Here is a 19,694-nt window from a genome sequence, read left to right on the forward strand (position 1 = left end):
GCCTACAACCTAAGGGGATAGACCTCAGCAGCCATAGACCATGCTGGTGTCTTGATCTTGGACTTCCAGGCTCAAACACTGAGAAAATAAATTTTTGTTGCTTAAGCCACCCAGTCTATGGCATTTAGTTATGGCAGCCTGAACTGATTAAGAAACAAAGCATGGTGTTAGATGTTGTGAAGGGATTCAAAATTAGTAAGACATTAGTAAGATCTCTGCCCCTGAGGGCCTCTGTCTCTGGAGAAGACGGAGACATGCTCCATTGTGCTTGGTCTGCTCTGCTGCTCAAATCTCTCCTACATCTCTTCTCTCTTGTTCTGGTCATGGGCTCTACCCGGGATAAACCCACATATTTCTATTCAACAGAAGTAGTACCCACCCATGGTATCTTTCTTTCCAGGTTTCCCATGCTCCAATTCATCCTTGACACTGCCCATCAGGGTATTTTCTAAAATATGAATCTGACCAAACAGCTCCTCAGAGTAAAATCCACCAGTTTCCTTATTTTCTACAAAATAAAGTACCAACTAGCATCAGAGTTCTATTATTGACTATCCTCAACTGCTTACTACCCACTATCCACTCCTCTTTCTCTTTTTCTCTCACTCTCTTTCTCTCTTTTATTCTTTTATTTTAAAGAGACAGGGTCTTGTTCTGTCACCCAGACTGGAGTGCAGTGGCATGATCCTGGCTCACTACAGCGTTGAACTCCTGGGCTCAAGCAATCCTTTTACCTCAGCCTCTTGAGCAGCTGAGACTACAGTGCATGCTGCCATGTCCAGTTAATTTTTAAATCTTTTTTTGTGGAGATGGGGACCAGGAAGGGGGTCTTGCTTTGTTGCCCAGGCTGGTCTTGAGCTCCTGGCTTTAAGTAATCCTTTCACCTTGGCTCCCCAAATTGCTGGGATCACAGGGGTGACCCACCATGTCTGGCCTCCTTTTTCTCTATGAATCCTGTGCTCAAGCATTACCACCTTTTAAGGGTTGAATTATGTCCCACTAAAAGTATATGCTAGAGTCCTAACCCACCATTCCTCGAAATGCTTTCTTTGGAAATAAGGTTTTCAAAAGTTAAAATGAGTTCAGTTAAAGTAGGCCTTAATCCAATATGACATGTCTTTACAAAACTGGAAAATTTGGACATGGAGACAGACAGGCACAGGGGGCAGATGATGTGAGGAGACACAGGAGGAACACTGTGTAAAGATATCAGATTGGAGTGAATCCTCTACAAACCAAGAAATGCCAAAGATTTCTGGTAAACCACCAGAAGCTACAAAGAGGGAAGGAAGGATTCCTCTACAGGTTTCGGAGGGAGGATGCCCTCCCTACTAACACCTTTCACCTCCAGGAGTCTTATGAGACAAATTCTGATTTTTGCCATCCTGTTTGTGGTACTTTGTTGGCACACTTCTGGGAAATTAATACGCATCCTGATTTGTTTTTTTCTTGAATGTGTCATGCCATTTTATGTCATTCTAATTTTGTTCATGCCAGTGTCTTCATCTGCAATATCCTACCCTGTACCACCCCTCCCCTACAACACACACACACACACACACACACACACACATGCCTCTCTATTGACTCTTACTCCAAGGCCTAGCAAAACTCTGGGAAGCTCTGAGCACACCCTTCAGGCTGAATAAGTTGGTCCCTCATCTGTGCTCACACAGAAGTGTGTTTATACCTCCTCCCTAGAACTATTATATGCTAGTTTTTAGTCATTTAACACTTAATGAACATTGCAAATATTTGTTGGGCATGCAAAGTGCTCAGCGCAGAGCTCAGTGCTTGAATACTGCCATTTAACTTTCACATAAACTCCACGTGAAGTAGATTTTATTAGTAGTTTTGTTTACGATGGGGAAACTTAATGTTAGAGGAGTTAAGTAACTTGTACGAGATCATGTATCTAGCAAGCATCAAAGCCAGAATTCAAATTCAGGTAATCTGATTCCATAGTCTGCATTCTTAACCACTCTGACACACTGGCTTCCATTTACATGCCTTCTCTCCCTTTACAGAAATTAGATTCTGTGCTTTCAACTTCTTACCTTAGCACCCCACCTATAACAGCACTCCACAAAGTGCTTGTGGTTTTGCAGGGTATTACATTGCATTCAGCTGCAATAACTATAATATAGGTAGTATGTTTTAGGTGGAAAGCATAAAACACACTACAAAGGAGAGAGATCAGGTTTACCAGATAATTGACAAAGGTTTGTCATTAACATGTGATTGCAATATTTATTATGTATTCACTCCTCATGTAGTGGAGAACACTAGTCAGTTGTCACTAGGATATATAATATCACATTTCTTCAACATTTACTATAGTTTTTCCAAACTTTTCATTGATTTTTGCTTCATTCTAGATATCTTTTTCAATCTCTCTATTGATCTAAATTGGGAAAAAGCTGGAAAAAGTAGTATTTCTTTGTGAGACATAAAGATTTTAGGCCTTAGAATATTAGAAGTAATTTTCACCCAACAAGTAGTTACTAAGAGATTACTAAGAACAAAATAGTATTCTAGAAGTAGTGATTAAGAATATGTTCAATACAAAAAGAAAACACCCCCAATGAAAATTATATTATTTTTCCCCTAAGGGCATTAAGATTTACAGATATTTATTTTGATCTATTTGAGATCATAATGGTGTTCGTTTTTTTCTTATGTACTCACAAGACAGTAATGTGCTTCATGAAATATTCCCCATATGTTGGATGTAATAACTGTTATAGAAAAATGTGAAGTCAAGTATAGGAAATGAAAATGAAGTCAAATTTTGTTTATTTCTTTCAACTACAGAATATCTCAAAACCTTAAGATGCTAATAGTCATTTTGAATCTCGAAGATAAGAAATTGTAGCATTTTAATTTTCCGACAACATAATTTTCTCTCTTTTACCTTCTCAACAGAAGATGATCCAAGGAAAAATATTTTTAGGAACTTCTGGTTTAATAGTACTTTGCAAGATATGGGAAGGAAACTTTCTCCCCACTGTTTTCATATCAATTTATTTGTTTTGAGTACACTTGTCTTGGAATGATCTTCATTTAGTTAACAAGTATATCAATAATTTAAGACTTATCTACTACATTATATTATTTACAAATACTGCACCAGATGGATGAGTTTTAGTATCTTTTTTCCTGAGAGAGAAAATTACAGCTGAATACTGAGCTTTGTATCTATTACTGCATTTTCTTCTTGAATTTAAACCAAGAAACATTTTTACCCATCATATTTCATCATAGTCTTATAAATGGATTAATGAGTAAATGAATTAAACAAATAGCATACTTACTATATGTTGGAAATTTAGAAAAGCATTTTTATCATTATAGATGTATCATTAAAAAGTAAATAGGAGCCAGGCATGGTGGTACATGCCTGTAGTCCCAGTTACTCAGGAGGCTGAGAACATACAGACTAGACACCATGTTTTTAAATAAAAAGTTAAAAAAAAGTTACCAAATTTAGCCTCAAACAGTTAAATCATAAAAATTGAAAAACTGAGAGGGAGTAAAGAGTTGAAATCAGGAGAATTACTTGAACCTGGGAGGTGGAAATTGCAGTGAGCCAAGATCATGCCGTTGCAGTCCAGCCTGGGCGACTGGGTAAGACTTGGTCTCAAAAAAAAAAAAAAAAAAGTTGAAATCAATAGTTGCATTGCCATTCAGGCATGTCAAGGGATGCAAACAAATGAAATATCAAGTAAATATAAGATTAACCAGTTACTTCATTTATCAATACTATGTAGCCAAACTAAGGCTGTGCTAATAGAATTCAAAGAATTTCCAAGTTGGAACTATTCCTATTGCTACAAGTAGTCTTCGAGTATTCTCAGAGCAGGTGCTGAGCCAGCAACTCCTGGATCAAGACCCTTCATTCTTCATTCAGGATGGTATACTTTGTTGGGATTTAAATCATAACAGCCTGAAATATGGGGACAAAAAAAAGCAAGGGTAAGATAATATTTTATATATTTCACCAATAGCAATTCATATGCAAAGGTTAGATGATATTCATCTATAATAACAACAATGAACCTGCTAACTCATAAATAATTCACCCACACTTCCTCCCTCCATCCTTTCTTCTCTTTTCTTTTCTTTCTTCCTTCTCTCTTCTATGTAGCCCATGTCAGGCAATCGCTACTTATAAATATTGAATCAACGTTTGTTGTGGGGAATTCAGGTTCAGAGAAATAGAACACATCAGAAAGCAGTTTGTCGTGAAAATTAGATACTTTCTACTACTGTGTGTGTTCTCAATAAAAGATAAGGAGCTCAATAAAGGATCAAGAGTCTTTAGGTTTGGATCAGATATTGTAACTAATAATTCAGCCTGAATGTTCCAAAGCTGTTCAAAAAAATTCATTTTCAGAAAAAATGCTTAAGGAGAAACAAACTATTGCTTGTTAAATACCTATTATAGCTGGTATATATGTAATTATTTTATATAATCTTCACAGTAACACTATAAGGTACATATTATCTCCATTTTATGGATAAGGGTACTAAAACTCAGAAATTATCTAACATGATCAAATTTGTGCAGGATATGAAAGAGCAGATTTGAAATTGGATTTTTTGATGCACACTTGATATTTCTTGATACTTACTTCATTCTTCCACATGTTTTGATCTCCTCTTGACTTCATACCACTGGAGCCATGTTTGTGTGTGACAAAGACATAGAGATAAAGATCCAGACTGGAGGAAGTCCAGAAGACTTAAAATCTATCTCTTACATCTGTGTGCAGGTCATCATTAATCATGTGGCTTCTGAAGATATCTAACTTGTTTATTTTAATCAAACATAAAATAAGCCGGAAGAGTACAATGGTATAGAATATCAGAAGGTACACTTGGATTGCTCAATTACTGTTTCACTCTACTTCCCCTTCCTATCCCCAATACAAAGTTGCATTTTTTTACACTATGAATAACTAGGGTCTGATTACAAAAACAAAACAACAAACAAAACAAAACAAAAACAGTGTTTTTATTTTCTTCCAATTTTCCTTCCCATCTTTCCTCCTTTTGTTCTTCCTTTTCTTTTTCCATTTTCCCTTCTCTCCTCCTGTCCTTTCTTCTTACTTCATAAGATACATTAAAAGCATGCTTAATTTGCACCTCAGAGCCCTTCCAGCCAGCCCTTACAAATTTCTAGGCCTTAAAGAGCATCCAAATATGTTTTCTACACTTCAGCAGACAGTGTTGGATTCCTTTTAGGACTCCTTATCCTTCCCATCTTAGGAAGCAACACCGAGTAGAGTGGGTTGCTTGTAGGTTCTACATCCCAGGTAGATTTCATCCATGGAAGACAGACTTTCTCTCCTTTTTGAAATTACTTTCATTTTCTTTTGAATGATTGAATGATGCATTTCTACCCCTCATCCCTCAGAAGGAACAAAGGGAAAATCATTACCTAGTATTACGGACTAAATTATGAGTATCCCTAACCCCCAATTTAGATGCTGGAACCATAACCCCCACTGTGACTGTGTTTAGAGATAGGGGCTATAAGGAAGTGAATAAAGTTAAGTGATATTATAAGAGTGGCATCCAGATATGCTGGGATTAGTGCTCTTATAAGAAGAGACACAAGAGATACATTAAGAAGGCAGCTGCCTATAAGCCAAGAGAAGACGCCTCAGGATAAAACTTACCTTGCCAGCACCTTGATCTTGGACTTCCCAGCATCTAGAGCTGACAGTAGCACATTTCTGGTTTTTAAGCCACCCCGTCTGTGGTGTTTTGTTATGGCATCTCTAGGAGATTAATATACCTTGGAACACCTAATTCCCACAGGTTGGTAATGACCACTATAAATGTGTCTTCTTCACTTCCTTCTGTTTTTTGTTTATATGCCGGGTAGCAATGGCAGTGGTAGTTGTAGGGGCATAGGGAACATTTCCTCTTCACCCTCTGAATTTTCACCAAAAAATTAACTCACAGAAGGCAGATTAATTGGAGAAAAGGCATACACATCTATTAACATGCACATGGAGAAGAACCACAGAGTGATGACCCCAAACCCACAATGGGGTACAGAAGCTTACCTACCATCTTGAGGTTACAGAAAGAATGAAGGTTTGGATGTTGGCAAAACAGGTGGCGGGCAGGAGAGAAGAGGAAACCTGGCTAGCAAAGGTGATCTTGTTACATAGAGGAAACCTCCCAGGTAGCATCCCTCAGCGACCATATAGATGCTAAAGTGTTTGTATCAGACCTTTAAAGGTATCAGATTTTCAGTTAATCTTTCCTAGATCCAGATAAGGAAAGGCCTCAGAGAAAACCCAGCTACATCAATGCAGATTTTCTCTACAGAAGCAACTCTCCCTCACGAAAGACAGCTTTGCAAGACTACTTCTCTTTGCTGGCTCTTGAGGAACAGCCATTTCAAAATAAGTTAGAGAAGTGTCTTTTGGGGTCAAATATTTTGATTTTCTTCATGGTGATGGTGGTGGTGTTATTACCAGTAGTAGGGTAGCATCTTCATAAGCTCCAAGAAAATTTACTCCAACTGATAGCAGTTAACTGGTGGCTCCCACTTGGGCCTTAACTACAATTTTAGAATTGATCCCACTCAACACCTTGTTGTGTTTCATATCTATCAACATGGAAACAGAGACATAACATAGCTTGTTTCATGTGTGTTATTGCGTTATTTTTTCCTGCATATATAGTTTCTCTACCCTTATTGTAAATTCCTTGAAGATGGCACTCCAGAGAACCTAGTGTTGTGCTTGCCCATACAAAGAAAGAAAGTACTTTGCTGTTTTGCTTATTTGGGAAGGGGTATCTCCTGTTAATTACTCAGCCTTAGGCTGCATTTGTCACCTGCTGAGATCACCATAGAATTCTGCCTTCATACTCAGGAATATTTAAAACACAATAACTCCTTGAAAAAGAGAAGGAATCATTAGTCACCTGGAATTTGCTTACAAGTATATTCCAACTTGCCCAATAAACTAGACTTTTTTTTTTTTCTACATAAAGACCATTCGAAGAAATGGCAGCTCAAACGCACAGCTTCATTTTTTTTTTTAATCCCACTGTCTGGTCACCCCATTTCTTTTACAAGCAGACACTGCCTGGAAGCTACAATTGCTGCGGAGTGGTAACAAGGGGTCCTCCACAGGCCACAGAATCTCCAATCAAGAACAGGTGCAGTCACACCCCCTCTGCAAACAAAGATATTTTGTTTGAATGGGCACAACATGGAAGAATGGGATGTATTAATAGCTAAATAGTGTCTTTATTAACAGTAGAACAGCTGGCAGTTCTATATGACAGCGCTCATTCCAATCCATTTTATCCAATTGCAGAACTATAAGCACGCTCCACCAGGGAACTAAGGGGACCACACGCAAGCAATCAGCCATTCAACAGCACTCTAATTGCTGCACAGTTGGAAGTGTGTTCTCCTCAGCCACTGTTATTCTTTTAGGCGGAATTGTTGGTGCACTCGCCTATCTAGAATCAAGTGCTGCTAATACAGATAAGCTGCTTGAAGAAACTTCCTTTGTTTTACAAGGCCTTGTGAGCCATCCTCCAGGGGGGTGCTCCCTGGTCTTGGTTGATCATAAATCCCTGGTGCTGGGTGCCAGAAGGGAAGCAGATGCAGGGAGTCTCAGCATCTCTGTCATCTCCTAGCAAAGTGGTTACCCTAAAGAGGGAAAAATAAACTCCCAACTCATAAAGATCCTGTTAGACCCTGCTTGAGAACCTTTCTTCAGGGCATCCTACTGAGCTGAAGAATAGATTCAGCGAGTCAGTGCAGATGTATAAATGCCTGTGACTGTAGTCCAAGTCCCTGAGCAGTGGGGAAGCTATACTGGGAGGAATCCATGTCAGGGTATAATCAGGTTACACAGGTAAGAGCCAGGAAAGGAGGGAAGGAATTGGAAAGTAAATAAAAGCATGACCGAGGAGCAAATTAAAAACAAAACCTGAAATATCTAAGCAGACAAAAAAAAAATTTCTTTAGTGTATTTATCAAAGAAGGATCTGGCTAAACATTATAAAAATTATTTTCAATGTCAAATAAGGGAGGCTGGGTTACTTTCTTATTCTTTTAGACTACTGTTTAATTTTCTTTGTGTGTTTGTTTTATTTGCAGTTTACCCAGTCTAAGAAAATACTGTTTGCAGAGCATTGCATCTCTGCCTTTTTACAGGGTAATTCCTGTTTGGTGAGTTTTCAAAGTATCCTTTAGGGAGAATATTAAAAGGCTCTTGGCTGTATTTAGCCCAGACAAATATAGGCAGATATGAAATTATAAAATCTTCCTGATATGCAGGGCTTTCTTTGTTCTCTCTGATGATGTGGGGATTAAATGACTCAGAGGAATAAGAGTTATTGTTTAGGATTTGCCAATCAGGCCACTGATCCATCCGTAGCTCATCCATTGTTAGGACTTCTTGTTTTGTCCTTGTTAGCATGTAACTCCAGGTAATAAAATTATAGGTTACTCTCATTTTTCTACCCCCTTTTTGTTAAATTGCCCCCAAATGGCTTTCAGACAATATTTTTTTCCATCCCTACTGATGGCACTTTCTGAATAAAGAAGCATGTCTTTGGCTGCAGCAATGGATTCAGATGAAATGGAAATCATTGTTGAAAATAAAATAGACCCTGGAGAGCTCAGGACAGTGAAAATCACCCGTTCACAAAGCAAGTCTCTAAAGCTTTAATAAAAGGCAACAAAGACACAGGAGGCCAAGCAACAGACTCCAAAAGGAGGCAAAAGGTCACGTCTTTTATACGAACTCTTTCATGTTTCTTCCATGATGGGTTAAGTTTTCAGAGCAGCATAAATTCTCCACGAGAATCCTTACATTCTCAGCCCTCCTGCCAAGAAAGTGAAGATGCATGTGCATCTGTTTGGAAATCTCCCAAATGCATGTGCAAAATGGGCCAAGCAGCTTTCATTGCCAAACATTCGGAGGAGCCCCGTCACAGCCTCATGCAGAGGGCTTCAGTTTTAGGGCGAAGGCACCTGCAGACAATGCTAGGAAGAGAGGAGGGGGAAGGGAGGATATTTTTGGCAACAGAATGCCAGGGTCTGGTTAGAGTAGAATAAACAAATGTACAGATTCCTCCCTATTCAATGTGAATATTTAAAGAGACATCCCCAAATGCGTCCATTTTAAAAATTAACACTGTCCACATGCAGTGCTGTGTTAATTGGTCTTTGCCCTTACTCTACATTATTTTCTTGCTGTCGGCTGAGTTTATAATCAGGGAAAAGATGTCATTTCTGGCCCTTATGATTCAGGGTTTCTTAACTAGTTAAATTAGTAGCTTTCATGTCAGGGGACATGTGGAACAGCTCAAAGAAAATCCTGTATCTTCCTCTGCTCAGAGAGACATATTCAAGGTAATATCTGACTCCCGGACTTTTTTCTGAAGCTCATTACTGTGTGTGATCTTGAGTAAGTTACTTCTCATAGTTAGTAGCTGCTCTTTTTAAAAAATAAAGCTGCGAACTCCTTGAGGGGTAGAAGCTGTGACTTCCTTTTCTTGGTTTCCCTGTAACCTAGCAGCATGCCCTGCACATAAATACTGTGGAACGCAAGTGGCAACCATATTTGCCACATCTCTTCTGGGTAATATGAATATTCATCTCAGTGTTTATCATATAGGTATAGAAAAATGTACATCTTTATATCTGTTTAATGCTTTCAGCATTTTGAATAACTTTAACAGTACTCTTATTAGGTAGGACTAAATTCAGTCATAAAAAGTTATTTTATGACTGTCCACCTATCTAGGTACTGATGGCTCAAAGGACACATACCTAGTGAATAACACTAGAAGCCTCCCCACTAAAGGAAGGCTTTCTTGTTATCAGAGCACCAATTAGTTTTTAGTAGAAGCAAGAGTTCAAAGGGAAGCATTGAGTAAAACTGCATTCCTACTGGGAGTGCCAAAAGCTATGTGTCTCATCAGGATTTCCTGAAAGCAAGAGGGTGGTTTTCATCTATTTGATTTAGTTCTTTCTTATGTCAGTACACCATCTGAGTGTTAGATCTTTTCTTCATGGAGATCTGGTATTCTCGTCCAGTCTTACTTCTAACTATGGCACATAGCTACACCCTTTGTGTACTTGTAAGGTACCTCTTCCATGTAAGGGATGTAGTTACATCACGATGGTAAATCCTCCAACTCTGAGACTAACTCCCCATGCCGACTGCAGGACACTTTTGCCAATGTTGGCACAGCCATGTCCTAGATTGGCTGTGAGGAGGGATGGGAAACACCATCTGGGGAGAGTAATACCCGTCCTCATGTGCCAGACTGCACTGGCCATGTGTGTCTGAGGACGAGAGCCGGTCCTCTGTCCTTTGTGGCATCAAGCAGGGCCTCCTGCCCAGAGGCTGACTGCTGGACCAGACATACTGTTCCCACCATGGGGAAGAAGAGGGGGCCATTTCCTGATTGCAGCGAGTCTCCCAGGGGAGCTCATTTCTCCATGAGTGCCTTTGTGATTCTTTTAAACTCTCTCTGTTGATTTGGTTTGGTTTCTGACATGCGGACTCTGGTATCTCAGAGTCTGACCCAGTAACTGTGGGCTTCTCTTATTAAGCGACTCTAGGGCTAAGGTTATCATTGTCTGGTGTGAGACATGCCAGGATTACCTCAGGGGCTGCTGAGGCTGTGAAACACTATGCCACCAGATTTATTCCACTTTTAAAAGTGGGATTTTCAATAAATGGGAGCTGGATGATGAGAACACATGGACACAAGGGGGAACAACATACACTGGGACCTGTCAGAGGTTGGGAGTGGGAGAGGGAGAACATCAGGAAGAATAGCTAACAGGTGCTGGGCTTAATACCTAGGTGATGGGATGATCTGTGCAGCAAACCACCAAGGCATACATTTCCCTGTGTAACAAACCTACACATCCTGTACAGGTACCCTTGAACTTAAAAGTTGAAGAAAAGAAAAACTAGATATGAACTTGGCTGTAGGTTTTTCATAGATACATGCTATCAGGTAGAGGAAGTTCTCTTACATTTCTAGTTTGCTGAGAGTTTTTGTCATAAAAGGATATGAAACTTTGTCTAATTTTTTCCTGCAAAAAAGTGGGTTTTTCAAAACAACAGATGAATTGACTAAATAAATTCGATGGAATCCTAAAGCTCCCTTACAGAGGATGACATGGTGCTGTATTTATTGACCTGAAAAGGTGTTCATAACACAATATCATGTGTGAAATTATTTTACTTATGTAAAATTACAGATATCTATATCTGTACATATATTTATATGTGTAGATACATGTCTAGAAGGTTACTCATCAATTAACTGTGGTCATCTCTGGGTGGGAGATTCTGATGAGACCAAAAAATTGTTTTTTCTAATGTTAGTTTGTGTAATTTCAAAATTACTTGTAGTGAGAAGGTCTCATTTTTAGTTATAGGAGAAACTAAATCTAATTTCATTTTGAAAAAACATGTCTTCGACTGGTTTTTCATTGAGCAGCTTTGTAATCCCACCCTCTTTGATAATATCAGAAAGAATTTACAAAGCATATATTCATGACTGAGGAATTTTTCAACACTCAGCACAGTCATTTAGGTAATTGTAACCCTATTCTTCCATAGTGTTGGGTCTCAAAATATGATACCCCAAAGAATAGTGCTTTGGCATGCTGAGTACTTTGAAATAAAGGAGATTGGAAGGCCTCAGAAGAGCCTCAGAAACAAGGCTTTTTTTTTTTTTTTTTTTTTCCTTTTTTTTTTTTTGAGACAGAGTCTTGCTCTGTCACCCAAGCTGGAGTGCAGTGGTGTGATCTCAGCTCACTGCAACCTCTGCCTCCCACGATAAAATGATTCTCATGCTTCAGCCTCTTGAGTAGCTGGGATTACAGACGTGCACCATCACACTCGGCTAATTTTTGTATTTTTAGTAAGGACAGGGTTTCGCTATGTTGGCCAGGCTGGTCTCAAACTCCTGGCCTCAAGTGATCTGCCTGCCTTGGCCTTTCAAAGTGCTGGGATTACAGGTGTGAGCCACCCATGTCTGGCCTATAACCAAGGTCTTTCTGACTTCTTATCCTTCTGTCTCCCACCTATTTATCTCCCCAAAGTGAGTCATAGAAGCTAGAATTCCTCTTCCCTAAAGCCAGCCATGAAACCCAGAGATAGAATCCCAACCTTCCCACATCTTTCTGTATAAGAGCTGGACATTAAAAATTTCCTAGACCTTTTTGTGCTTCTATTGAGATGATCATGTGATTTTTGTTTTTAATTCTGTTTATGTGGTGTATCATATTTATTGATTTGTTTGTGTTAAACTATCCCTGCATCCTACTTTGTCTGAGAGCAGGTCATTATATCCTCATTTCAGAGCAGTCCTGTCCCATGCTAGGGAGGAGAAGTGCTACACAGAGAAGTCAAGAAGAATCTGAACGGACAGGCCTTGCCGATTTTCCCTGCTTGGTGTATCACCATTCAATCATACCCCTTCATCCAACCACATTTCTACACGGCTGCTCATTCTTTATTGAACATTAGCATAAAAACAATTCCCCTGGGTCTTCGAGTTTTCATTTCTGAATTCTCCTGTGTCACCTAAAACTTTAATTAATCTGTCTTTTGTTGTTAGCCATGACCCTTATGATGGGTGAGGAAAGGGATCATAACTTTCTGCCCCTACAAGAGCAAAATGAAACAGTAACATACAAGGTATACTGACAACCAAATAAAGATGAAACTCGTATATTCGACAAACATGAATAGTCAATGTTTCCCTAATCTCTATTGCCTATTCCATTCTAAAGTCTGTGAATACACCAGTTAGAACCAATTCACATGCACAGAATTTGGATGTGAAATTTTGAGTTGGTCAGATACAATTGAAGTGGGGGTCTTAGAATTTCAAAAGTAGGCAAGACCTGCAAAATTATTTAATTCAACTGTCCACCTAATACATTACTCCCTTCATGTTTGTAGCTCTTATATCTAATGAGAAGTGAGCAAGTTTCTGATAATTTAGTCTGCAAGAGCTTCAAAAGGAAAGAACATCTTTTTAAAAATTTCCCTGAAAATATGTTTAGAAAGCAGTTCATGGTGTTTGCCAATGGTCCTCAGGTTGATTCTCATAGCTGTTGAGTTGGAGACATTAGTGGGATGGTGATGGGAAGCAGCAGAGAAGGGACTCTTCAGAAGTTCTTGGAGTATCATATTATTGAGAATTATCATGTGACCATGAAATAAACAACAGGGATTAATGCATTTGTTGATGATTGATTTTATATATATATATATATATATACACACACACACACACACACACATTGTTAGGGTTTGGGGAGAAAAAACTAAGACGGGAGAGAAATAGGGGTGTATTTGTGGAAGCAGGCAAGATATACAGAGGTAAGCATCACATCCAGAAGTTAGAATGACAAGAGAGAGGAGAAGCTAGAATAAAGGTGTCATTTGATATAGAGGAGAAACTCTCAAATGGCATTTAAAAGGCCAGCATTGTGAAGCTTCAACAGTAGCAAACGTATTTTCTTTGACACAGAAAGCCTGAGATTCATGAATCTGGAAGCACATAACCTTCTATATTCATGTGACATTTTCACTTACTGCTTGGACCACAAGATCGTATTTGTTATATCTATATCTATATATTATTGGATTTAATAAGCTAAAAGGAAGAATAAGGATCTTCACCTAGGACTTCTAAAGGGCCTATGGACAAACCAGCAATCCTGAGAGGACCCAAAGGCCCTCAGAAGGAAGCGGACTGCTCCTCCAGGACCTGGGAGATACTCCAAATACGGTGAGGGCCCCAACTGCAGAAGTGGGAAAGGGAGACACTCCTCTCCTGAACACACACCCCCACTGGAGAAACTGAAGTTCTGTTTGCAAGAGAAGTTTACAGCCTTACCTGGAGCGGAGTCAATTTAGAGAGCCAAGGGAATACAGGGGTAGAGGAAGCAGCAGAAAGGCTCTGGGAGCTCGTTGGATCCTCTAGCAGGCCATTCCTGCCTGGCACCAGAGAGATCCACTGGGAGGGTGGCCAGAGGAGCAGGGGGTAAAACTCCACAGAGAGAAGGAAATCTCTAGCTGAACTTTGTAACGATTTGAACAGGTGAGAGGTCAGAAGCCTCCTGGCCAGGACTTGGGGGAAGGTGTAAATCCAGTGTGGAGATTCCACAGCGGCAGGAAGAACCAAGTCCTTTTCTTTTGAAGGTGGGGGGCGTGTAGACTGGGTTAAGTTTTCAAGCCCGTCTCACCCATTACCTGGAAACAGACTTGGTCTATTGGTGGGGGTTTGGTGGGAGTGAAACCAGCCCTTTGGTTTGCGTGGGAGCTGGGTGAGACCTGTGACTGCCAGCTTTCCTCCACTTCCCTGACAACCTTCATGACTCAGCCGAGAAGGCCATAATCCTCCTAGCTACACAACTCCAGTGGCCTGGGAATCTCACCCGCATCCCCCACAGCAGCCTCAGCAAGACCCACCCAAGGAAAATCTGAGCTCAGACACACCTAACCCTGTCCCCACCTGATGGTGCTTCCCTACGCACCCTGGTAGTGGAAGACAAAGGGCATACAATCTTGGGAGTTTGGGGGCCCCGCCCCCGATGGTCCCTCTCCATACTGCTACAGTTGATGCTTTCTGGAAAGTGCCACCTCCCTGCAGGAGGCCAACCGGCACAAAAATAGAGCATTAAACCACCAAAGCTAAGAACCCTCACAGAGTCCATTGCGCCCTCTGCCACCTCCACCGGAATAGGCATTGGTATCTATGGCTTAAAGATCCATAGATATTGCACATCATAGGACTCTGTGCAGACAACCCCTAGTACCAGCCTAGTGCCAGAAGAGAGACAATAATTTGGCTTACAGGAAGCCACATCCACAGGAAAACGGGGAGAGCGTTACATCAAGGGAACACCATGGGACAAAAGAATATGAACAACAGCCTTCAGCCCTAGACCTTTCCTCTGACAGAGTCTAACCAAATAAGAAGGAATCAGAAAATCAATCCTGGTAATATGAGAAAACAAGGCTCATTAACACCCCCCAAAAATCACCCTAATTCACCAAAAATGAATCCAAACTAAGAAGAAATCCCTGATTTACCTGAAAAAGAATTCAGGAGGTTAGTTATTAAGCTAATCAGGGAGGCACCAGAGAAAGGTGAAGCCCAATGCAAGGAAATCCAAAAAATGATACAAGAAGTGAAGAGAGAAATATTCAAGGAAATAGTTAGCTTAAACAACAACAACAACAACAACAAACGAAAACAATAAAAAATTCAGGAAACTGTGGACACACTTTTAGAAATGTGAAATGTTCTGGAAAGCATCAGCAATAGAACCGGACAAGTAGAAGAAAGAAATTCATATCCTTCCCTTTAAAAAAAAAAAAAATTAAAACATGAAAGAAATTCAGAGCTCGAAGACAAGGTTTTTGAATTAACCTAATCCAACAAAGATGAAGAAAAAAGAATAAGAAAATATGAACAAAGTCCCCAAGAAGTCTGGGATTATGTTAAATGACCAAACCTAACAATAATTGGTGTTCCTGAAGAAGAAGAGAATTCTAAAAGCTTGGAAAACATATTTGGGGGACTAATCCAGGAAAACTTCCTTACCTTGCTAGAGACCTAGACATCTAAATACAAGAAGCACAAAGAACACCTGGGAAATTCATCACAAAAATATCATTGCCTAGGCACATTGTCCTCAGGTTATCTGAAGTTAAGACAGAGGAAAGGATCTTAAGAGCTGTGAGACAGAAGAACCAGGTAAACTACAAAGGAAAACCTATCAGATTAACAGCAGATTTCTCAGCAGAAATCCTACAAGCTACAAGGGATTGGGGCCCTATCTTTCGCCTCCTAAAATAAAACAATTATCAGCCAAGAATTTTGTATCCAGCAAAACTAAGCATCATATGTGAAGGAAAGATATAGTTTTTTTTCAGAGAAACAAGTGCTGAGAGAATTCACCTTTACCAAGCCACCAGTACAAGAACTGCTAAAAGATGCTCTAAATCTTGAAAAAAAATCAAAACGGAATCTCTTTAAAGCACAAATCAAGCAGGGCCTACAAAGCAAAAATACAACTTAAAAAGCAAAAACAAAAAACAAACAAAGCACACAGGCAGCAAAGAACATGATAAATGCAATGGTACCTCACATTTCAATACTAACATTGAATTTAAATGGCTTAAATGCTACAATTAAAATATGTAGAACCACAGAATGGATAAGAACTCACCAACCAACCATCTGCTGCCTTCAGGAGACTCACCTAACAGATAAGAACTCACACAATCTTAAAGTAAAGGGTTGGAAATAGATATTTCATGCAAATGGACACCAAAAGCAAGCAGGGGAAGCTATTCTTATATCAGACCAAGCAAACTTTAAAGCAACAGCAGTTGAAAGAGATAAAGAGGGATATTATATAATGGTAAAAGGCCTTACACAATCCTAAACATGAAAATATCACAATCCTAAACATATATGCACCTAACACTGGAGCTCCCAAATTTATAAAACAATTACTAATAGACCTAAGAAATGAGATAGCAGCACAATAATAGTGGGGGACTTCAGTACACCACTGACAGCACTAGACAGGTCATCAGGACAGAAAGTCAACAAAAAAACAATGGATTTAAGCTATACCTTGGAACAAATGGACTTAACAGATATATACAGAGCATTCATCCAACAACCGCAGAATACACATTCTATTCAATAGCACATGGAACTTTCTCCAAGATAGAACACATGATAGTCTACAAAAGGAGCCCCCCAAATTTAAGAAATTGAAATTATGTCAAGCACTCTCTCAGACCACAGTGAAATAAAACTAGAAATCAAAAACCATGCAAATACATAGACATCAAATAACCTGCTCCTGAATGAGCACTGGGTCAAAAATGAAATCCAGATGGAAATGTAAAAAGTCTTCAAACTGAATGACAATAGTGACACAACCTACCAAAACCTCTGGGATACAGCAAAGGCAGTGCTAAGAGGAAAGCTCATAGTTCACATCAAAAAGACCAAAAGAGCACAACCTGACATTCTGAGGTCACACCTCAAGAAACTAGAGAAACAAGAACAAACCAAACCCAAACCCAGCAGAAGAAAGCAAATAACCAAGATCAGAGCAGAACTATATGAAATTGAAACAAACAAAAACAAAAACAATACAAAAAGTAAATGAAATAAAAAGCTGGTTCTTTGAAAAGATAAATAAAATTTATAGACCATTAGCAAGATTAAGCAAGAAAAAAAGAGAGAAAATCCAAATAACCTCACTAAGAAACAAAATATGGGATGTTACAACTGGCACCATTGAAATGCAAAAGATCATTCAATGCTACTATGAACACCTTTACACACATAAACTAGAAAACCTAGAAGAGATGGATGAATGCCTGGAAAAATGCAACTCTCCTAGCTTAAATCAGGAAGAATTAGATACCCTGAATCAACCAATAACAAGCAGCAAGATTGAAATGGTAACTAAAAAATTACAATGAAAAAAGTCCAGGGTCAAACAGATGCACAGCAGAATTCTACCAGACATTCAAAGAAGAATTGGTACTGATCCTTTTAACACTATTCCACAAGATAGAGGAAAAAGGAACCCTCCCTAATGCATCCTATGAAGCTAGCACCACCCTAATACCAAAACCAGAAAAGGATATAACCAAAAAAAAAAAAAAAAAACCCTTCAGACCAATATCCTTAATGAACATAGATGCTAAAATACTTAACGAAATACTAGCCAACCAAATCCAACAACATATCAAAAAGATAATCCACCATGATCAAGTGGGTTTTATACCAGGGATGTAGAAATAGTTTGACATACACAAGTCAATAAATGTGATGCACCACATAAAGAGAATTAAAAACAAAAATCACATGATCATCTCAATAGATGCAGAAAAATCATTCTACAAAATCCAGCATCACTTATGATTAAAACTCTCAGCAAAATTGGCATACAAGGTACATATCTTAATGTAATGAAAGCCATCTATGACAAACTCACAGCCAACATAATACTGAATGGGGAAAATTTGAAATCACTCCCTCTAAGAACTGGAACAAGACAAAGATGCCCACTGTCACCACTCCTCTTCAACATAGTACTGGAAGTTCTAGCCAGAGCAATGAGACAAGAGAAAGAAATAAAGGGCCTCCAAATTGGCAAAGAGGAAGTCAGACTGTCACTGTTTGCTGATGATATGATCTTTTACCTTGAAAACACTAAAGACTCCTCCAGAAAGCTCCTAGAATTGATAAAAGAATTCAGCAGTTTCCAGATACAATATTAATGTACACAAAGCAGTAGCTTTTCTACACACCAACAACGACCAAGCTGAGAATCAAATCAAGAGCTCAACCCCTTTTATAACAGCTGCAAAAAAAAAAAAAAAAAAAAAAATACTTAGGAATATGCCTAACCAAGGAGTTGAAAGATTTCTATAAGAAAAACTACAAAACACTGCGGAAAGAAATCATAGATTATACAGACAAATGGAAACAAAAAGAACAAATCTGAAGGCATCATACTCCCTGATTTCAGACTATACTATAAGGCCATAGTCACCAAAACAGCATGGTACTATTATAAAAATAGGCAGAATGGAACAGAATGGTGAACTCAGAAATAAACCCAAATATTTACAGCCAACTAATCTTCGACAAAGCAAAAAAAAAACATGAAGTGCGAAAAGGACACCCTTTTCAACAAATGGTGATGAGATAATTGGCTAGCCGTATGTTGGAGAATGAAACTGGATCCTCATCTCTCACCTTATACAAAAATCAACTCAAGAGGGATTAAGGACTTAAACCTAAGACCTTAAACTGTAAAATTCTAGAAGATAACACTGGAAAAATCCTTCTAGACATTGGCTTAGGCAAGGATTTCATGACCAAGAACCCAAAAGCAAATGCAATAAAAGTGAACATAAGGAGCTGGGACCTAATTAAACAAAATAACTTTTTTGCACGGCAAAAGGAACAGTCAAAAGGTAAATAGACAACTCACAGAGTGGGAGAAAATCTTCACAATCTACACATCTGACAAAGGACTAATATCCAGAATCTACAACGAATTCAAACAAATCAGTAAGAAAAAAAAATCCCATAAAAAAGTGGGGCTAAGGACATAAACAGACAAACCTCAAAAGAAGATATAAAATGGCCAACAAACATATGAAAAAATGCTCAACATCACTAATGATCGGGGAAATGCAAATCAAAACCACAATGCAATACTACCTTACCGCTGCAAGGATGGCCATAAAAAAAAAAAAAAAAAACAGTAGATGTTGGCATGGATGCAGTGAAGAGAGAACACTCCTACACTGCTGGTGGGAATGTAAACTAGTACAGCCACTATGGAAAACAGTGTGGAGATTCCTTAAAGAACTAAAAGTAGAACTGCCATTTGATCCAGGAATCCTACTACTGGTTATCTACTCAGAGAAAAATAAGTCATTATTCAAAAAAGATACTTGTACATGCATGTTTATAGCAGCACAATTCACAACTGCAAAATCATGGAACGAACTCAAATGCCCAGCAATCAACAAGTGGATAAAGAAACTGTGGTAGATATATATGATGGAATACTACTCAGACAAAAAGGAATGAATTAACAGCATTTGCAG

General features: G+C 38.9%; 1 long non-coding RNA gene across 1 annotated transcript; it reads left to right on the plus strand.

Moving 5' to 3' along the window:
• The first annotated feature begins 828 nt into the window (after positions 1–828).
• On the plus strand, positions 829–14,276 carry LOC117064618. The gene is made up of 3 exons (XR_004429556.1): positions 829–915; positions 1,884–1,887; positions 14,266–14,276. It is a non-coding gene; the product is annotated as an uncharacterized LOC117064618 (long non-coding RNA).
• Positions 14,277–19,694: the final 5,418 nt, after the last annotated feature.

The sequence above is a fragment of the Trachypithecus francoisi genome, unplaced genomic scaffold, assembly GCF_009764315.1.
Source record: "Trachypithecus francoisi isolate TF-2019V2 unplaced genomic scaffold, Tfra_2.0 Lachesis_group2, whole genome shotgun sequence".
NCBI classification, from domain to species: domain Eukaryota; kingdom Metazoa; phylum Chordata; class Mammalia; order Primates; family Cercopithecidae; genus Trachypithecus; species Trachypithecus francoisi.